At 40.8% G+C, this 16,229-nt stretch overlaps 1 long non-coding RNA gene across 1 annotated transcript in view; it reads left to right on the top strand.

The window, feature by feature from the left end:
• Positions 1-353: 353 nt before the first annotated feature.
• LOC141424026 (uncharacterized) overlaps positions 354-16,229 on the top strand; it is a 219,913-nt gene continuing 204,037 nt past the window's right edge. The window contains exon 1 of the long non-coding RNA XR_012448825.1: positions 354-1,240. This is a non-coding gene — a long non-coding RNA (uncharacterized lncRNA). The remainder of the gene's footprint in view (positions 1,241-16,229) is intronic.

Genomic DNA, 16,229 nt, shown 5'->3' with positions numbered 1-16,229 from the left:
CATCCCTGGGCATCTATCCAAAGGAATGTAGTCAAACATACAGTAGAGACACCTGCACACCCACGTTTATCACAGCATTACTCACAATAGCCAAGCTGTGGCATCAGTCTAGATACCCAACAACCAGGGAATGGATAATGAAGAATGAAATTATGTCATTTACAGGAAAACGGATGGAACTGGAGATCATTATGTTGAATGAGAAAAGTCAAGCTCAGAAAGACAAATATTGCCTATTTGTGCTCATATGTGGAATCTAGACCTAAAAATATATGACATGACTGTAAAAGTGGAATGTTAAGAGGATCAACAGTGGGAAGGGGAGGGGGAAAAGAGAGGATGATGTGGGAGGGGTGAATATGATCAAAGTACATTATATGGATGGGTGAAAATAGCATAATGAACCCCACTAAAATCTGTTTAAATGTGGGGGAAGCAAGAGAGAGAGGGCTAAGAAAGAGTAATAGAGGGATGAGTTTTATTAAAGTACGTTATATGCATATATGTAAACATAACAATGAAACTTCTTTGTATAATTAATTTATGCTAATAGAAAATAAAATAATAAAAGCCAGAAGTCTCTTACATTTAATCTTCCAACTTTTGAATGTTGGCAATTAAAACTTACTCTCTCTCTCTCTTTCTCTCTCTCCATGTATATGTAGTTTGTTTTTTTCAGTATTGGAGATTGAACCAGAATTTTGTGCATGGTAAGCAAGTACTTTACCACTGAGCTACATCCCCAACCCAAAAATTTAGAAAAACAACAAACTGTGTAAGCTGAAAAAGAAAAGAAGCTTTCCAAGGTCAATATGGTTTGAAGACTTCTACTTTTAGCCTCTGGGGCCAACTATAAGTTAATTAAACTCTGGCTCTAAAGTTCAGTTTTCTGCCTCAGTCTCTTTATGCAAATTTGTAGGCCAGGACAGCTGCCTTTCCTCTCTTTTTTGTTCAAGACACTCTTCCTTAGACTTCTCCTGGAACCTTTGCTATTGTCTGAACGTTTGTGCCCTCTTCAGTTCATATGTTGAAATCCTAACCCTCAAGAGAGGTGAGGTCTTTGCAAAGTGATTAGGTCATGAGGGTGGAGTCTTTGTGGATAGATCTGTGCCCTTATACAAGAGTCCCCAGAGAGCTGCGTGCAAAGTTATGGTAAGAAGGCTTCAGTGAGGAAGTGGGCCCTCACCAGACATTCAATCTTACGGCACCCTTGATCTTGAACTTTCCAGGGTCCAGAATGGTAAGAAATAAACTGTTGTTTGTAAGCCACCCAGTCTATAGTATTTTGTTATAGCAACATGAATGGACCAAAGATACCATTCTTCATCCCTTGTCTCTCTAGATGTCTTCTTTGTCTGGATCTATGGCTTGTTAACTCTTTTTCTAAGCCAAATTCTGCCTTGTATCTTACTCATTTATGTAGATGTTTTAGTCTTACTGCTAAAAGTATAAGTCCTCTGAAGGTAGAGATTATTTTACTATGCCTGACGCTGAAAGGTCATTCAGTAAATGCTTGTAGAACTGAATAGAATTGTACATGGAGAATACCTCTCACAGATAACCTCATCAACAGTATTTTCATGGACTTTGTTTCAACTGAACAATATACAGTTAATTTTTACAGGGCTCTAGTGTAGTGAAAAAAAAATCAGTTAAATTATGTTCCTTAACAGACGGTGCATCTGTGTTTCCTAATGCAATATCCTGACTGTGTAGAGTTGTCAGAATTAAGTAATAGCTGCCTGCACAATCTTTGGTGACTGTTTGTAAGCTCTACAAGTGTTCCAGGTCTGATCCCTACCTACTTCTGAATTTGATTCAGTGTGAAGTAGGTCTGGAAAGAGTTCCTTTATTGACCCTGAAACAACTGCCAAAGTCCTTGTTGGTTTCAGTTTGAGAAAACAGGCATTTTAGAGTGAAGATCTATGTAACTGATTTCTGAAACCACCTTGGGACCCGGACACAGAATTTTCCAACTTCCTGATTACTCAGCTTGGTCTAAAGGTTGAATTAGTGTCATGGAGGATTCAACAGGTCTTGAGATTGTTCATGGATTCCCTGCCCCCACACTCTATTGAGTACCAATTCCACCTATCAGAATTATTATTTATATTCCTTTCGGTTTGCTCTATATAAAGTGTTTGTGAGCCAGCTGGGTGTGTGGTACAAAGAGCTCTGAAACTGCAACCAAGAGGTCACCTGTTTGACCTTAAAAAGTAAGAAAGTTACCTGAGCACTTCAATTCTAGTTTTCTCATGTATAAAATAATAAAGTGAGACTGTCTACTTCTTGGAGTAACCTTATTTCAGGATTAAATAAAATAATATAGCTGAAAACTCTTCATGAAAATGCTGTTCTAGTCACAATTATTCATTTAAATAACTTATGTGCTTGTTTCTTTGGTGAGAGATATTTAATTTCTTGGGAGCCCTTTGAAGTAAGCAGTCTGTGTCTGGTTCAAATCTGGCAAAACCCACTGATTTATACCTTGTCTGTAGCTACTTCACACAACAATGGCAGAGACCTGAGCTTTCATAAAGCCCTATGTCCTGCAAAGTCAGAAATATTTAATAGCTGTCTTTTCACAGAAATCATTTGCTGACTCCTATGTAGTTTTTCACTTGCAAGAAACATGACTTCAAGTCTGAACTTGAAGAGTACACCAACTAGACCCTTTCAGGTTTACTATTTATTTTTTCTGTGGTCGCAGGGCAGGAATGAAAACATCTGTGGGATTTGGGACCAAGACAATAATTATTTCTTAGTCTTATCTCCTGCAGCCAGAAGAAAACATCTGCTTTTGTAATTCTGCAGAGAATGGTAGAATTAAAACTGTCTAGGGACTTCCACTGTATCCCTGGCACAGAGAAGGAAGGGTAGAAGGCAGGCAAGTACGTTTCCGGTATAACTGAATGAAAAGTTAACCCAAATCAAATTAGTGAGAGTGAAGTCATGGCTTTAAAGTTGAGACCCAAATAGATCTCATTGCTGTTCTTGAACCAATAGATAGATATTGGCACAAGTCCCACTAATTCTTTGATTTGTTGAATAAAAGTCATTTAAAAAAAATCAAATGGATCACTGAGCAAGAATTTGACCAGAAACACCTTCCAAGTGATAATTAGCTTGCCAATTTTTCTCAAGTTTTATGTTACCATAAATATTCATGACACATTCTCCATCAAATTGTAAGTTCTTCAGGAAACACTGTTATCAGTTTAGGAAGAACATGAATCAGACTGATAAAGCTAATTGGTTAGGGTTCTTTTTTCTCCTTCATTTTAAATAAAGCTGTCGAAGATTCCCAGGGTAATGAAAAGCTTTGTTGTTATGACAACTGCTTATTCCTTTCCCTTTGAAGAAGCTCAGGATGTGATAGGCAACACATCAGTAATAATTAAAACAAATGATAAGTGAGACACAGCCGCTTACATGAATAAACCAGCACAAACTTAAAGTGTTTCAGTGGTTTTCGTTACTGTTTTCATGGCAGAACACTGATATAATCTGAGCTGGTCATTTTCCCAGTTTCCCCTGGTTCTTACCCAAGAATCATGCTACATTGAGAGGGATAGCTATGTCCCAAGTTCTTCTTATGCCCAATGCTTCTTACTGCCCAACCTTCTCTTCTCCCAGATTGCCTGACATACCAGCAATGGTGGTTTGTCAGGGCCATGGTGCACATTTTGAAGTGCATGAGGAAACACCCTCACCAAGTTCACTCACTATGCTTTCTTTCAGCAAAAGAAAAGGAAGGTGTACTGTGCTTCAGAACTCACAGCCTGAACACAAGGAGCAGCATTCACTTGTATTGTACTAGGCTGTTTCATTTTTCCTTTTTCTTTTAACCTCTCTGTGAACATCAGCATGAACTTGTTGGCACAGAGATGCCTCACAATGAAAGAATGCAATCCCAATGTAAGACATGTCCAAGGTCATCCACTTCAAAATAATTAAGGCAAGTGTGTGTGTGTTGGGGGGGAATGCAAATTTGGACTCCAGTGTTTGAGTCCAGTTGGTCCTCTATGATGCTAGAGCTTAAAGAGAAAACTAGTTTAAATGCTTAAAATATAATAGGTAATTCTTTACTTAGGTGTGCTATTACTTTAATTCTTTGTTTCCCTGGTAAACAGCCTAACCAGCTAATGCATTTTATCTCCCAGCTCTAGGTTATAAAACTTTAGGAGTTATAAACATTTTATGGAAATTTTGTGGAGGCTGACATTGGGAGGACAGCAGTTCACGGTCACCTTGGGCAAAGAGCAAGACCCCATCTCCAAAACACCCAGAACAAAATGGATTGGAGGTGTGGTTCAAGCAGTAGAGCACCTGCTTTGCAAGAGTAAAGCCCTAAATTCAAACCCTAATCCCACCAAAAAAACCCAAAACAAAAACAAAAACTGTCAGGTTTTCTTCACATGTATGCTTTTATGACATGTTTATTTCTGTTTATGTGTACTTGTGTATACTTGGTTGTAAATTGCGGCGTAAGAATTTTGAAAGCCACCTTTCTGATACTATCTTTGTCTTTGTACTGATAGTTTCATTTCACTTTTCCTGGCTTTATTGAGCCAATAGATATGCAATGCACCAAAGAGATATTTGTCTTCAATAAATGGTAACTGCAGGACAGGCTTGGCTACATCTCTTTGAAAAGGAAGAGTAATAAGCATGTTGTCCTTCTTACGTGGAATTAAACATTCTGTTCTGTCGTTTTAGTGCATTTGGGCTGTTATAATCAAACACCTTCTACTGGGTGTTTTGTGAAAAGCAGAATTTTATTTCACACAATTCCAAAGGCTAGGAAGTCCAAGGTATAGGCACTGGCAGATTTGGGGTCTGGTATGGGACTCCTTCCTCATAGACAGCCACCTTCTCACTGAAACCCACATATGGAAGGGGTGTAGAGGGCTCTGTGGTCTCTTTAATAAGGATGCTAATTTCATTTATGAGGGATTTATCCTCTTGACCTAATCACCTACCGAAGGCCCCCACCTCCTAGTTGCCATCCACTTAGGGGTGGGTGTGGTGGGTACAGTTTCAATACATGAAGCTGAAGGGCACACAAACATTCAGAATATGGCAGCCAATCCGGGCATTCAGGGAACTAGGACCTCAATGTAGAGGGTCTTTGGAGGCTCAGTAGTAAGAGCACAGGCCTAGCCCCGTGTTTGATCTCCAATGCTGAAAAAATAACAATGAAAGAAAGTGATGCCAACCAAGTCAAACTGACATCTGCACAGGACAAGGTTCTCTTGCTTCTTATTTTCTCTTAACCTCTTGGGTTTCAGTGAAGGGTTCCTGGGTTGTTACCTGTTGCCATTCTTGGAAATGGCCTCAGAGAATTGGGAAGATGTTTTGTGAGAATGACTATGAAGGTGTGTCGAATAGGTGTACAGGAAGCGCATCCTTCTAGGAAGTATTCTTGTCCCCTATGCTTAACCTAGATTCGACAAGCCTCATACAAGTGACAGAGGGAACAAGTTAAGTGATGCCACAAAGAGCAGACAAATCCACAGTGTGGGATATCCTAAAAATTCAGCATGTGGTCTGGATTTTCCAAAAAGAAAATGTCATAGGGAGAAAAGTAAGTAGGGGTAAGGTCCTACACTAAAAGAAATGAAAGAGATAGTCAATCAAATGTAATGAGTGAAACTTGTTTGAATACTCCTTAAAAGTGTATCAAGGTCATTTTTGCATAATAGTAATGAAGAAATTAAATATGAGTATTCTATTAGGTATAACAGATTGATGTTGATTTTCTTAAGTGTGAGAATAGTAGGTTATGTAGCATAATGGCTTTATTTGTGGGGGTATGGGTGGTGAAATTTTAAAAAATGAGATGCCAAAAACTAAAAATGAAGCTGCAAGTTATATTGCTTCTGTGTACATATCTGAAGGAATCAAAGTCAACATGCAATAGAGACACCTGCACACCTATGTTTGTATCAGCAATATTCACAATAGCCAAGATGTGGAATCAGCCTAGGTGCCCATCAATAGATGAATGGATAAAAAAAATGTGGTATGTATACATAAAGGAGTATTATTCAGCCATAAAGAAGAATGAAATCATATTGTTTGAGAAAAATGGGTAGAACTAGAGATCTTCATGTTAAGCTAAATAAGGCAGACTCAGAAAGACAATACCAATGTTTTCTCTCCATGAACAATCTCTATTTTTAAAAGATATGAAAATATAAGGAAGACTACTGAGGATGATGGGTGAGCAGAAGGGAGGGGGACAATAAGCGTGGTGGGGTGAATCAAAGCACATAGTATGCAAGTATGGAAATGTCATAATAAAACCCAATGTCTTGTACGATTAATTAAAACTAAAGGAAAAGGCTTAGAAATGGATAAAATTTTCACTTTTATGTACAAAAATGAGATGCTCTCTAATGATTTAACCATCTATTATCTATCGATTGATCTATCCTCTATCAATCATCTATCTATCTTTCTGTTATCTATCATCTATTTTAGAGATCGATAACTAAATGCTAACAACTAGTAAACTTAGGTTATACGTGTTTTATGCTATACTTACAACTTTTCTGTAGGTGTAAAACTTTCAAAAATAAAAAGATTAGCCAGGCACCAGAGGCTCCTAGCTATTTAGGAGGCAGAGATCAGGATGATCAAGGTTCGAAGCTAGCCTGGGCAAATAGTTCTTGAGCCCCTATCTCAAAAAAACCTGTCACAAAAAAGGGCTGGTGGAATGGCTCGAGGTATTGAGTTCAAGTCCCAGTACAGCAGATAAATAAATAAATAAATAAATTTAGTTTTTTAAATTCCTAACTTACAGAGCTTATGTTTTAATGCCATTCTTCTGTATTTTAAGAGCTTTAGAAATATAGTTAACATACATTAATTGCATATATTCAAAGTATATTATTTAACTTCATTTAAAGCAATATAATTTAGTGTGTGTAAAACTGCGCTTTCCCCTCTCTATTCAGTCCCCAAGCAATAACTGATCTGTTTTTCATAAATATGGATTAGTTTGTATTTTCTGGAATTTTATTTATGTGTACTGTTTTTTGTCCATGTTCTTTTTTCTTAATATAGTTACTTTTCTATCCATCCATGTTGGTGCATGTATCAGTAGTTAAATCTTTTTCATTGTTGAGTAGAACTCCCTGGAAAAGATATATCACATTATCTGTTTATTTATTTGCTGACATATGTTTGGATTGTTTCCATTTGCTGGCTTTAACAAGTAAAGCTGTTGTGAACATTTGGGTCAAAGTTGTGTGGGTTCAGACTTTCCTTTCTCCTAGGTAGGCACTAGGAATGGAAAGACTAATAGGTGTATGTTTAATTTAAGAAGTTGTTATGCTGTTTTTCAGAGTGGTTATAGCCACTTTAAATTCCTTTTAGCAGTGAATGAGTTCTTAGTGTTTATAATTTTAGATATTTTTAAGTAAGTATGTAGTGGTATTTCACTGTGATTTAACTTTGTATTTCTGTAACTACTAACCATGTATAAGATCTATTCAATACATTTTATTTTTGATTTAAATGCTAATTATCTTCTAGGGAGATTTAAATAATGAAGCTTATATTTATCCAAATAATGTCTTATGTCTTCTTTCAGCTCTGTGCATTTTAAAATGTATTTTGCCTTCATTTTTGAAAAATATTTTTCTGGGTATAAAATGCTAGATTGACAATTTTATTCTTATAGTAACTAAAAGATGCTGCTATAATGTCTTTTTCTATAAACCTTATCCTTGTTCTTCTGTACATAATGTATCTTTGCCCTTCTCTCCTTTACTTTTTTCTTTTTATGACTCATTGACAAGGTAGTTATGGCATAGTTTTCTTCATTTTTCTTGTGATTTGAGTTTGCTGAGCTTTTAGGATTTGTGAGTAATAGCTTTTATGAAATTTGAAAAAAAGTTTGAAGATCATATCTTTAAAATCTTTTATCCATCTCTTCTCTTTTGTGAGCACCAGTTACATGTGTATTAAGCCCCTGGAAGTTGTCTCACAGCTCATGGAAGCCCCATCCATTTTTCCTACACTCTTTTTGTTTTCTGTGTTTCTTTTGGAATAGTTTCTAGTTCTGGGTCTGAAAATTCACTAGTATTTGTGTATAGAATAGAATCTCTTGTTATTCTCATACAATATCCTTTTCATCTCTGGAAGTTTTACTTCCATCTTTCATATATTTGTATTAGCTCTACTTAATAATCTTTTGTATACTTTAGTGAACACATGGAATACAGTTATAGTAACTCTTTATTCTTGTCTTCTAATCTATCACCTAAGTTATTTCTGGGCAGAACTGTATGATGGGGTGTGATTCTTTCATACTCCAGGGAGTCCCACTGAAGGTCTCCAGAGCTGTCTGAAGTGTACTCCTTTCTGGTACTCTGCATTGTGAATTCTAGCTGCCGTAGCCCATTGAGACTTTCAGCTGTTTCAACTCAGGGACACCTCTGTGCTTTTCTTTTCCTGTCCTACACCCTAGAAAACTCTGTAGTAAGTAAGATGGGACTTGCATAAGGCTCTCCTGTGTCCCTCAGTCATCATTGCCCTCATTTTCTGATGTCCAATGTCATGAAAACCGTTGTTTTTCACATACAGTGTGTGTTTTTAGTTGTTTTAGGCAAGGTGATTCAAATTGGCTGGAGGTAGATATACCTGTCCTTTTAAAATGCTCTGACACAGAATTCTGCGAAGGGTACAAATAATGGTGTAGCATAGAAATTCCCTGCACACAGTTGATGATAAATGTTACGTGGATTAATAAGGGAAGTACTGTGTTTGGAGGAGATACTTCTGAGGAGAAGTACAAGGAAGGAGGACAAGCAGGATTGTAGAATTACCTTCTTCAAACTGCATCTTGCTGGTGGGGATAAGAAAATGTTCAGTAGTGTCACTTGCCAGATATTGCTGCTTTAAAAGAGCAATAGCGTCAGATGTGGATGCCAGTGAAATGAAGCACTACTCTTTGGGAGGATGGGAACACTTTAATTTTTCATGCTAATGTCTTCACAGGAATAAAAGAAAATACATTTCAGCAGATTCTACAAAAAAAAGGTGGAATGAAATTCATAGCATCTACAGGATAAAATATCTTTGGATTGAGACACACAGTTTATGAAATAATGTCATAGCATTTCAAAGGCCTGTCTCTTGCTGCCTGATCCCACCCTGAAATTTCTTCTTTTCTTACCAGTGAAGCAGCGTGTTGCATGAATGTAGTGATATTTGGGGAGAGCCCAGTGTGTCAGTGTAGAACATTATCTTAGCTGTGTGTAATGAGGAGTCCTGTGGCATGAAAAGATGGGAGACCACTATGCCTACTGGCATTACTGTGAGCACATCATACTCGGCATAGAGCCGGAGGCCCCTGTGACTTTGAAAAGAGAAGAACATGGACTGAGCTGTTTGAATGTTGCATAATTCCTGAAATACAAACTGTCCTTCCCTTTTCTTTTAAATCCACTTAAGTACCTGCAAAGCTTTGAAGAGGGATTGTAATGACTTATTGCAAGAACTGTGCACAGAATTAGCATGTCTGAGGAATTTTTTTTCCTCCTCTTTTAAGGTATTGGATAAGGGAAGTGATAGCTTCTGAGATTGAGATATGTGACATTATTGACATAATTAAGTCAGGTACTACAAGGGTCATCTGAGGCCCTGGGAATATAGCTTTGTTTTTTTCCTCTTATGGAGTTTCTTCCCTTCCTTCCCCTCCATGACCTCCAAAACAGAGCCTGTGTCATTGAGCACCAACCAAGAACACGAGTTAAGACCTTGGTTTCCACATCGGGGATGATGGATACTGGAATCTGTCATGCACCCTGTATTTTCAAGTCAAAATAAGTTTAATTACTACTGTATCATATGCAAATAGATTTCTCCTGCATACAGGTAGTGTGAGATGGTTACCAACATACTCAGGTAAATCTCAAATTGTCGTCCACATGTCATTCATTGGTTTTGGTTAAATTGTGCTCCCTTGTTGACCTCACAGTTTGCAAATATTCCTGGAAAACCTGTCACACATCTCCCAGTATTTTTTTCTTTGTCAATTGGTCAAAATCAAAGCCCAGACAGCCTTGTGAGAGGAACAGTAAGAGGATAGATGTGGAAGAAGAAGAAGGCAGGAACCAAAGAAAATGTACTGGATTGAAGTACACTTTACATACACACATAATACCCATCAAATGTCTTATGTAAAAGGGGAGCTGGAGAGAGGAAGGTTACAGGGATATAACAGAGGGGTTGAACTTGTTCAAAGTACATTCTATGGAATTATCACCACCCCCCCATACTATTAATGTATGATAATAAAAATTTTAATTAAATAAAAAAGATATACCTTTTACTTCAGAATTTTGCCAAGGAGCATGACTTCACCATTCATTCAGCAAACATGTATTGAGTGTAAACAAATAAGCAATTAACATATATATCTTCCTGCCAGAAGGTTTTTTATACTACAAACTAAGAGGCAAAAACCCAGTTACCACTGTAGACATGACACAGACCAAAATGCCATGGAATAATGTACTATAGAAAAATATTAAAGGCCAACCATCATTCTAAGTATAAAGTATTATATAATGAACATAACACAGGTTATTAAAGATCAGTTTCTAAGAAAAAATGGGAGTTGAACTTGATGAATCACTGGTACTGAGTACTAGACTGGCTCTAAAATTTCTAGCTCAGACAACTAAGATCTACCTTAGAGTCATCAGAACTGATGACTCTATAAAAATAAAAGGAAGGCAAACGAACAAATTTGGGAGGAAGATAATGAGTTCAGTTTTGGAAATAATGAGTTTGAAGACAAGATCCAATTGGTGGTTGTCCTGGCCTGAACTGAGGAGTCAGACTTGTCTGTTCTTAGGTGGTGGGTTTAATATGTTGTTGATGGATTGCCCTGAAAGATCAAATACACTGAAATGAAAGGTTGAGGACAGAATAACAACTTTAATGGGAAACACAACAATGTGGAAAAAACTGACTGGAGGGGGAGCACACAAGAACAAGAATGAAACCAAGGGACAGTGATATAACAGATCCCAAAAGAACAAACAGGTCATGGGGTGAGAAGGGATTGTCAATGGTGCTAAATGCTTTACGGAAGTAGTTAAACCAGTCTAGAAACTGGACACTGGGGGATAACTCAAACACTCAGAAACATGATGACAGCAGGAGCAGGAGTTCAGTGGCTTGTGTCAGGGAAAGAAATGTAGATGTTATGTGAACTCTTCCTTTCTTCTTTCCTTCCTTCCTTCCTTCCTTCCTTGCTTCCCTTTTTCTTTTCTTTCTTCTGTCTCTCTGTCTCTCTCTCTCTCCTGTTACATGCTGGTGTGAAATGTTGTAGGCCTGTGTCAAGGGTCCTTGCCTTCACCAGCCAGAGAACTGGCTTGTGAGGCAGCTGATTGACTTGTGAGCAAAGGCTGGTGCATGAAGTAGGATTTATTAGAGAGAAAGGAAAGGCTACAGCTAGAGTAGTGCAGCAGAGCCCAGAAACTGGTGGCTCCCTGCTTAGGTAAAGGCTGGGGTTTTTTATGGATGCTTTAACTCTGGGTTAAGGTATCAGTTAGGTGGGTTTTTTCTATTGGCAGTGTGTTTGCATGCACAGGATCTCTTAGATGAGCTGGTCTGTTTGCCCCTTATTGGTGGTGGTGAGGGGAACAACCTTGAGAGCATTTTGCTTATCAGCCCTGTGGCAGATCTATGAGACCCTGTATCTTTTCCTCAGGGTGCAGGAATGCAGATTTATAACTCCTTCTCAGGGTGCAGGGCTCATAGTGCTCTCCATGGGGGATGGGATACTCACTCATCTGTCCTTTAGGTTCCCAGACCACACAAGTCCTCCTTCTGAGACAAATACCCAAGTGCTGTTGGGCAGAGAGGTGATAACTTGTCTAGCTGCTTCATGATGGCAATGGGGTGACCAGGGTAGGGGTGGTGGCACTTCTCTCGGGTTGACCCATGTAGTCTCCAGAGGCCCCCAATAGAACTGGATAGAGGGCTCATGGGTGGGCAGAGGTGAGTATTCCTTGACTAAGAGCTGGAATTTGATCTGCCGACATGTTGAGATATGAATCTGGAGACAGCATTTATTATACAAGGCCCAAATAGGAATATTAGTAGGAGCATAAAAAGGGGGCCAGCAGAGGTAAGTGCCCAAGGAGACCAGCTCCATATGTTGTTTTAGAAGGACCACGAATTGGCTAGCTTGCTGTTGAAAGGGGTTAGTGGGGTCTTTAAAGGCAAGCAGAGGCTGACTGTCAGGATGCAGAGGAATGCAAAGAGAGCATCCTTTAAATCTAGTACAGAGTAATATTGGGCTTTTGAGTGTGTTTGAGCCAATAGAGTATAGGGATTGGGAACAATTGTGTAGAGGGGAATGACTGCTTCATTAATGAGCTGGAGGTCTTGAACCAACTTCCATTTATTTGGCCCCTTGTGGACAGCAAGAATAGGAGTATTGTAGGGACTGGAGTAGCCCTTGTTTTTTTAAGGAATTTAAGATAGGTAAGAGGCCTTGTTGTCCTTCAGGCTTGAAGGGGATACAGTTTTTGATGTGGAAACTGTGAGGGATCTCTGAGTTTTGTTTGAATTGGGAGGGCCATTTTAGCTTGCCCTACAGTCATTCCTTCAGTCCACACTGTGGGATCTACTTGCTCCTGAAGAAGGGGGCAACAGAGATTGTCACTGGGGTGGGGGGAGGGCAGTAGGATTTGAGTCTTTAATTGAGATAGTAAATCCTGTTCCAGCAGGGGCACTGGACCATCAGGGACTATGAGAAAAGAGTGACAGAAGTGGAGGTCTCCCCAAGAGCAGGACAGAGGCTGAGTAAAATAGCGCTCTAGGGGATGGCTAGATATACCACAAACGATAACCATGTTATTGGACTGGGGACCAGGAGAGAATGGTAAGACAGAGAAATGGGCTCCACTGTCTAGCAGGAAGTTGACTGTTTGCTTCTCTACTATTATGGTTACCTAAGGCTCCTCAACATTAATGTTAAGAAGTGGAGCCTGCACAGGAGGCCCCAGAACCCATTAATCCATAGGAGGTGACACCCTGCCTTCCACCTAGACATGCAGGCACTTAGATTCTAATGATTACCTTTGCAGAGAGGGCAAGGTCCCGGTGGGGGCTGGAGCTGTATCTCAGGCTGTCCCCCCAGGCTGTCCCCCTTTTGGGCATTCCCTGTGGAAGTGCCCCTGCTGTCCACAATGGTAGCAGGCTTGGGATGTAGGTCCCTGTTGGGTGGGCACTCCCTGAGAGAGTTGCAATTAGGTCAAGAGTTTTTTTATCCTTTTCTCTCTTTTTAGTAACATCCCTGTTACAGTATACAGACGTGGCTAATTGCATTAGTTGGTCCAATGACTTTTCTCCTTCAGCCACAGACTTTTGGAGTTTTCTACAGATATCTGGAGTTGACTGAGTTAGAAATTTATCTTTGAGGAGAACCCCTCCCACCTGTGACTCTGGTTCCACTGTGGTATGCTTTTGGATAGCGTCTTTAAGATGCTGTGGAAAGGTAAGGGTGTTTTCATCAGGACCTTGTTGTAGTACAGTCACCTGGGAATAGTTTAGAGGTTTGACTTTGGCCCTTTTAACCCTTTTATTATAAGATGGATGAAGTGGCGTCAATGCCATTCATCCTCCTCATGATTTTGATCCCAATGTAGATCTGCCAAGGGGTCTGCCTGTGCCCCCTTGGGCAGGAGGCATATTTATTCCCTCATTTCCAAGTGCCACAGGCACTTGAGTGGCCTGGACCAGGACCCATTGCTTTTCTAAGGAGAAAGAGTCTGGTCCAGGAGAAGCATGATGTCCTTCATGCCAATTCAAAGGTTTGGATCACAGAAATAAAGGGCTGGATATATTGGTCTGGGACATCAGTATAGCTACCCAGATCCTTTTTAATTGCCCTTAAATCTGATAATTGGAAGGGGATATAGACTTTCCCTCTTCCTACCAATGCCTGTTGAAGAAGGAAACATCCATTCGGAGGTTCTGAATATTGGGGTGGCTTAGAGGGTAGGGCAGAGGGTGAAGCTAGGGATGGGGGACTTTCATTGGTAAGAGCTTTTCTGGTTCTCCTTCCTCATGTTTATTTTGTGGCTTACAAAGAATGGCCAGTGTCTGAGTATCTAGATAGCAATTATGGAGCCATTCTGGGTGGTCCTGGAGATAAAAGAAAAGCTGTATATATGGGACCTCAGTCTACTTTTCCTCCCTTGTACAGAAAAGGTCTAATTGTAGTATGGTGTTATAATTTATGGAGCCCTCTGAAGGCCACTTCTCTTCACCCAAGAGATATTGAGGCCAGGCCTCAGTGCAAAAAAAGATGAAGGTTTTTTTCTTGAGATTAATAGGGTCAGGTCCTTCCAATGTTTCAGTAGATAGGACAGCAGAGACTGCTTGAGTACTGAGGCCTGAGGCCTGAAGATTGGAGGGGGCAGTTCCCATCTAGAAGAACCATGACAACAAAAACTGGGTCAGTTCCCATCTTGTTGGCATCCCAACTGGGGATTGACCTAATGAGAACGAGTGTCCCTGTCTCATGATTTCCTTCCACTATCTGTGGCCAGAACCAAAGAAAATGCAGTGACTGGTTGGACTAGGCCACCCTTACCGACACAGTGAGAAAAACTCTAGGATCCTGCCTTTAGCCTTATATTACCAAAAACAGGCAGCCTCTTTAACAAAGGCTACCTCCTTAACAAAGGGATGCGTCACCTGGAGAAGTGCCTGTAAAGTTAGAGAAGGGCACTCAGAGGGACTCCCAGGGCAATCACAGTGCCACAAAGGGACAACTAGTGTCAACATTTGGAGGAAAATTTTTCTATGCTGAGGCCAAATGTGTGAGAAGTTTTAAATGAGAAGTCTAGAGACCATATCAACACCCCTTTTTTTTGGCTGTTCCTGGAAGGTTATGTTAGTGCTTCTTGGGGACCATAACTTTGAGATAAGGATTGGCTCCAAGGGCTGGGTTGGTCAGGCTTGGGCATGAGGTGGGGTGGGAGCAGGGCTTGTGCAAGGTGCTGCTGCCCTCCCCCATGCCTCAGATGAGCAACCCTGTCTGTCCAGTCCCACTCCTGTGGCCTGTTGCCCCTCCTCCTGTGTACGCTTACCTGTGCATGTTTATTTTCCTTCTTATCCTTTTTTGGGGGAGTGGTGGAGGGTTGCAGTGGCTGCCTATGGCTGACAGCTTTGGATGCGTGCCAGCCCATTTTATGGATTGCCTTAGCTGCGGCAGGCATCACCACTGTGCCTGGGAAGTCCAGTGGGACAGACAGGTGTCCCTGTGCATGCACCCACCTGTTTGTTTTCCCTCCTCCCCTTGTTGGGGTGGAGTTAGGGTGTGTGTATGGCATGGCGGGAGGCCCATGTTGGTCCTCACCCCTGCTGGGTCTGCCCCTTAGGCCATGGTTTTGTGAGGCACCTAGCAGCCTATTTAAAGCTGGAATTGACCAAGAGGCATGACAACTAGGTGTGGGAGTAATTCAAGAAAGTCATAAGGTACTATGGTATGAGTTTTCCCTGTGAGGCCAGGGTCCCAGTAAGCACAGGGAGGGGAAGACAGACAGAGATGAAGGACTAGACAGCGGGACTGGGGAGGGAGCATGTGAGTAAAAGTATAATTGCTGCTTCTGGCGGGGACAGAAGAGGCAACCTGATATCCTAGGAGGGGGAGGGCAAGCAGAGCTGACATACAGGACACATGCCTGAGGGATTAACGATTAGGTGTGGCATTGTAAGCCACACAAAATCTCCATTCTCAGGCTGCTGTCTCCAGCAGAAGGGGGTATTGACAGGTGGGAGAAGACAAAGATCGCCAGGTGCCAAAACCAATCATGTCTCCCCCAACATAGCATAAGGCATACCTGAATAAACCTCAGGCTTGGTCTTGGCCTGTAGGGTGGGAGGAGAAAGCACCCTCTGAGCTGGAATCACCATGTGGCCAAAGTTAGCTAGGAACTTTTGGTTCGATACAAGACAGGAAAGTCCCTCAGGAAGACAGGAACAGGGAGAGAAACGGGGAGCAGCACAGGGAAGTCTGCTTTGGGCTAGTCCTCAGCAGGGTGTTTCCCCCAGCAGGAGTATCCAGCAGGACAGCAGGGGCTTACAGCGGCACCTTAGGCAAGCTCTTGCTGGTTTGGTGCTCAAGTCATACTGACCTTGGTCCAGGAGAGATGTCCCCTAGTGCAATTGCCAGAAATGTGTGCCGGTGT

The sequence above is a fragment of the Castor canadensis genome, chromosome 6, assembly GCF_047511655.1.
Source record: "Castor canadensis chromosome 6, mCasCan1.hap1v2, whole genome shotgun sequence".
NCBI lineage: Eukaryota > Metazoa > Chordata > Mammalia > Rodentia > Castoridae > Castor > Castor canadensis.
This window is presented reverse-complemented; position numbering and strand designations above follow the sequence as displayed.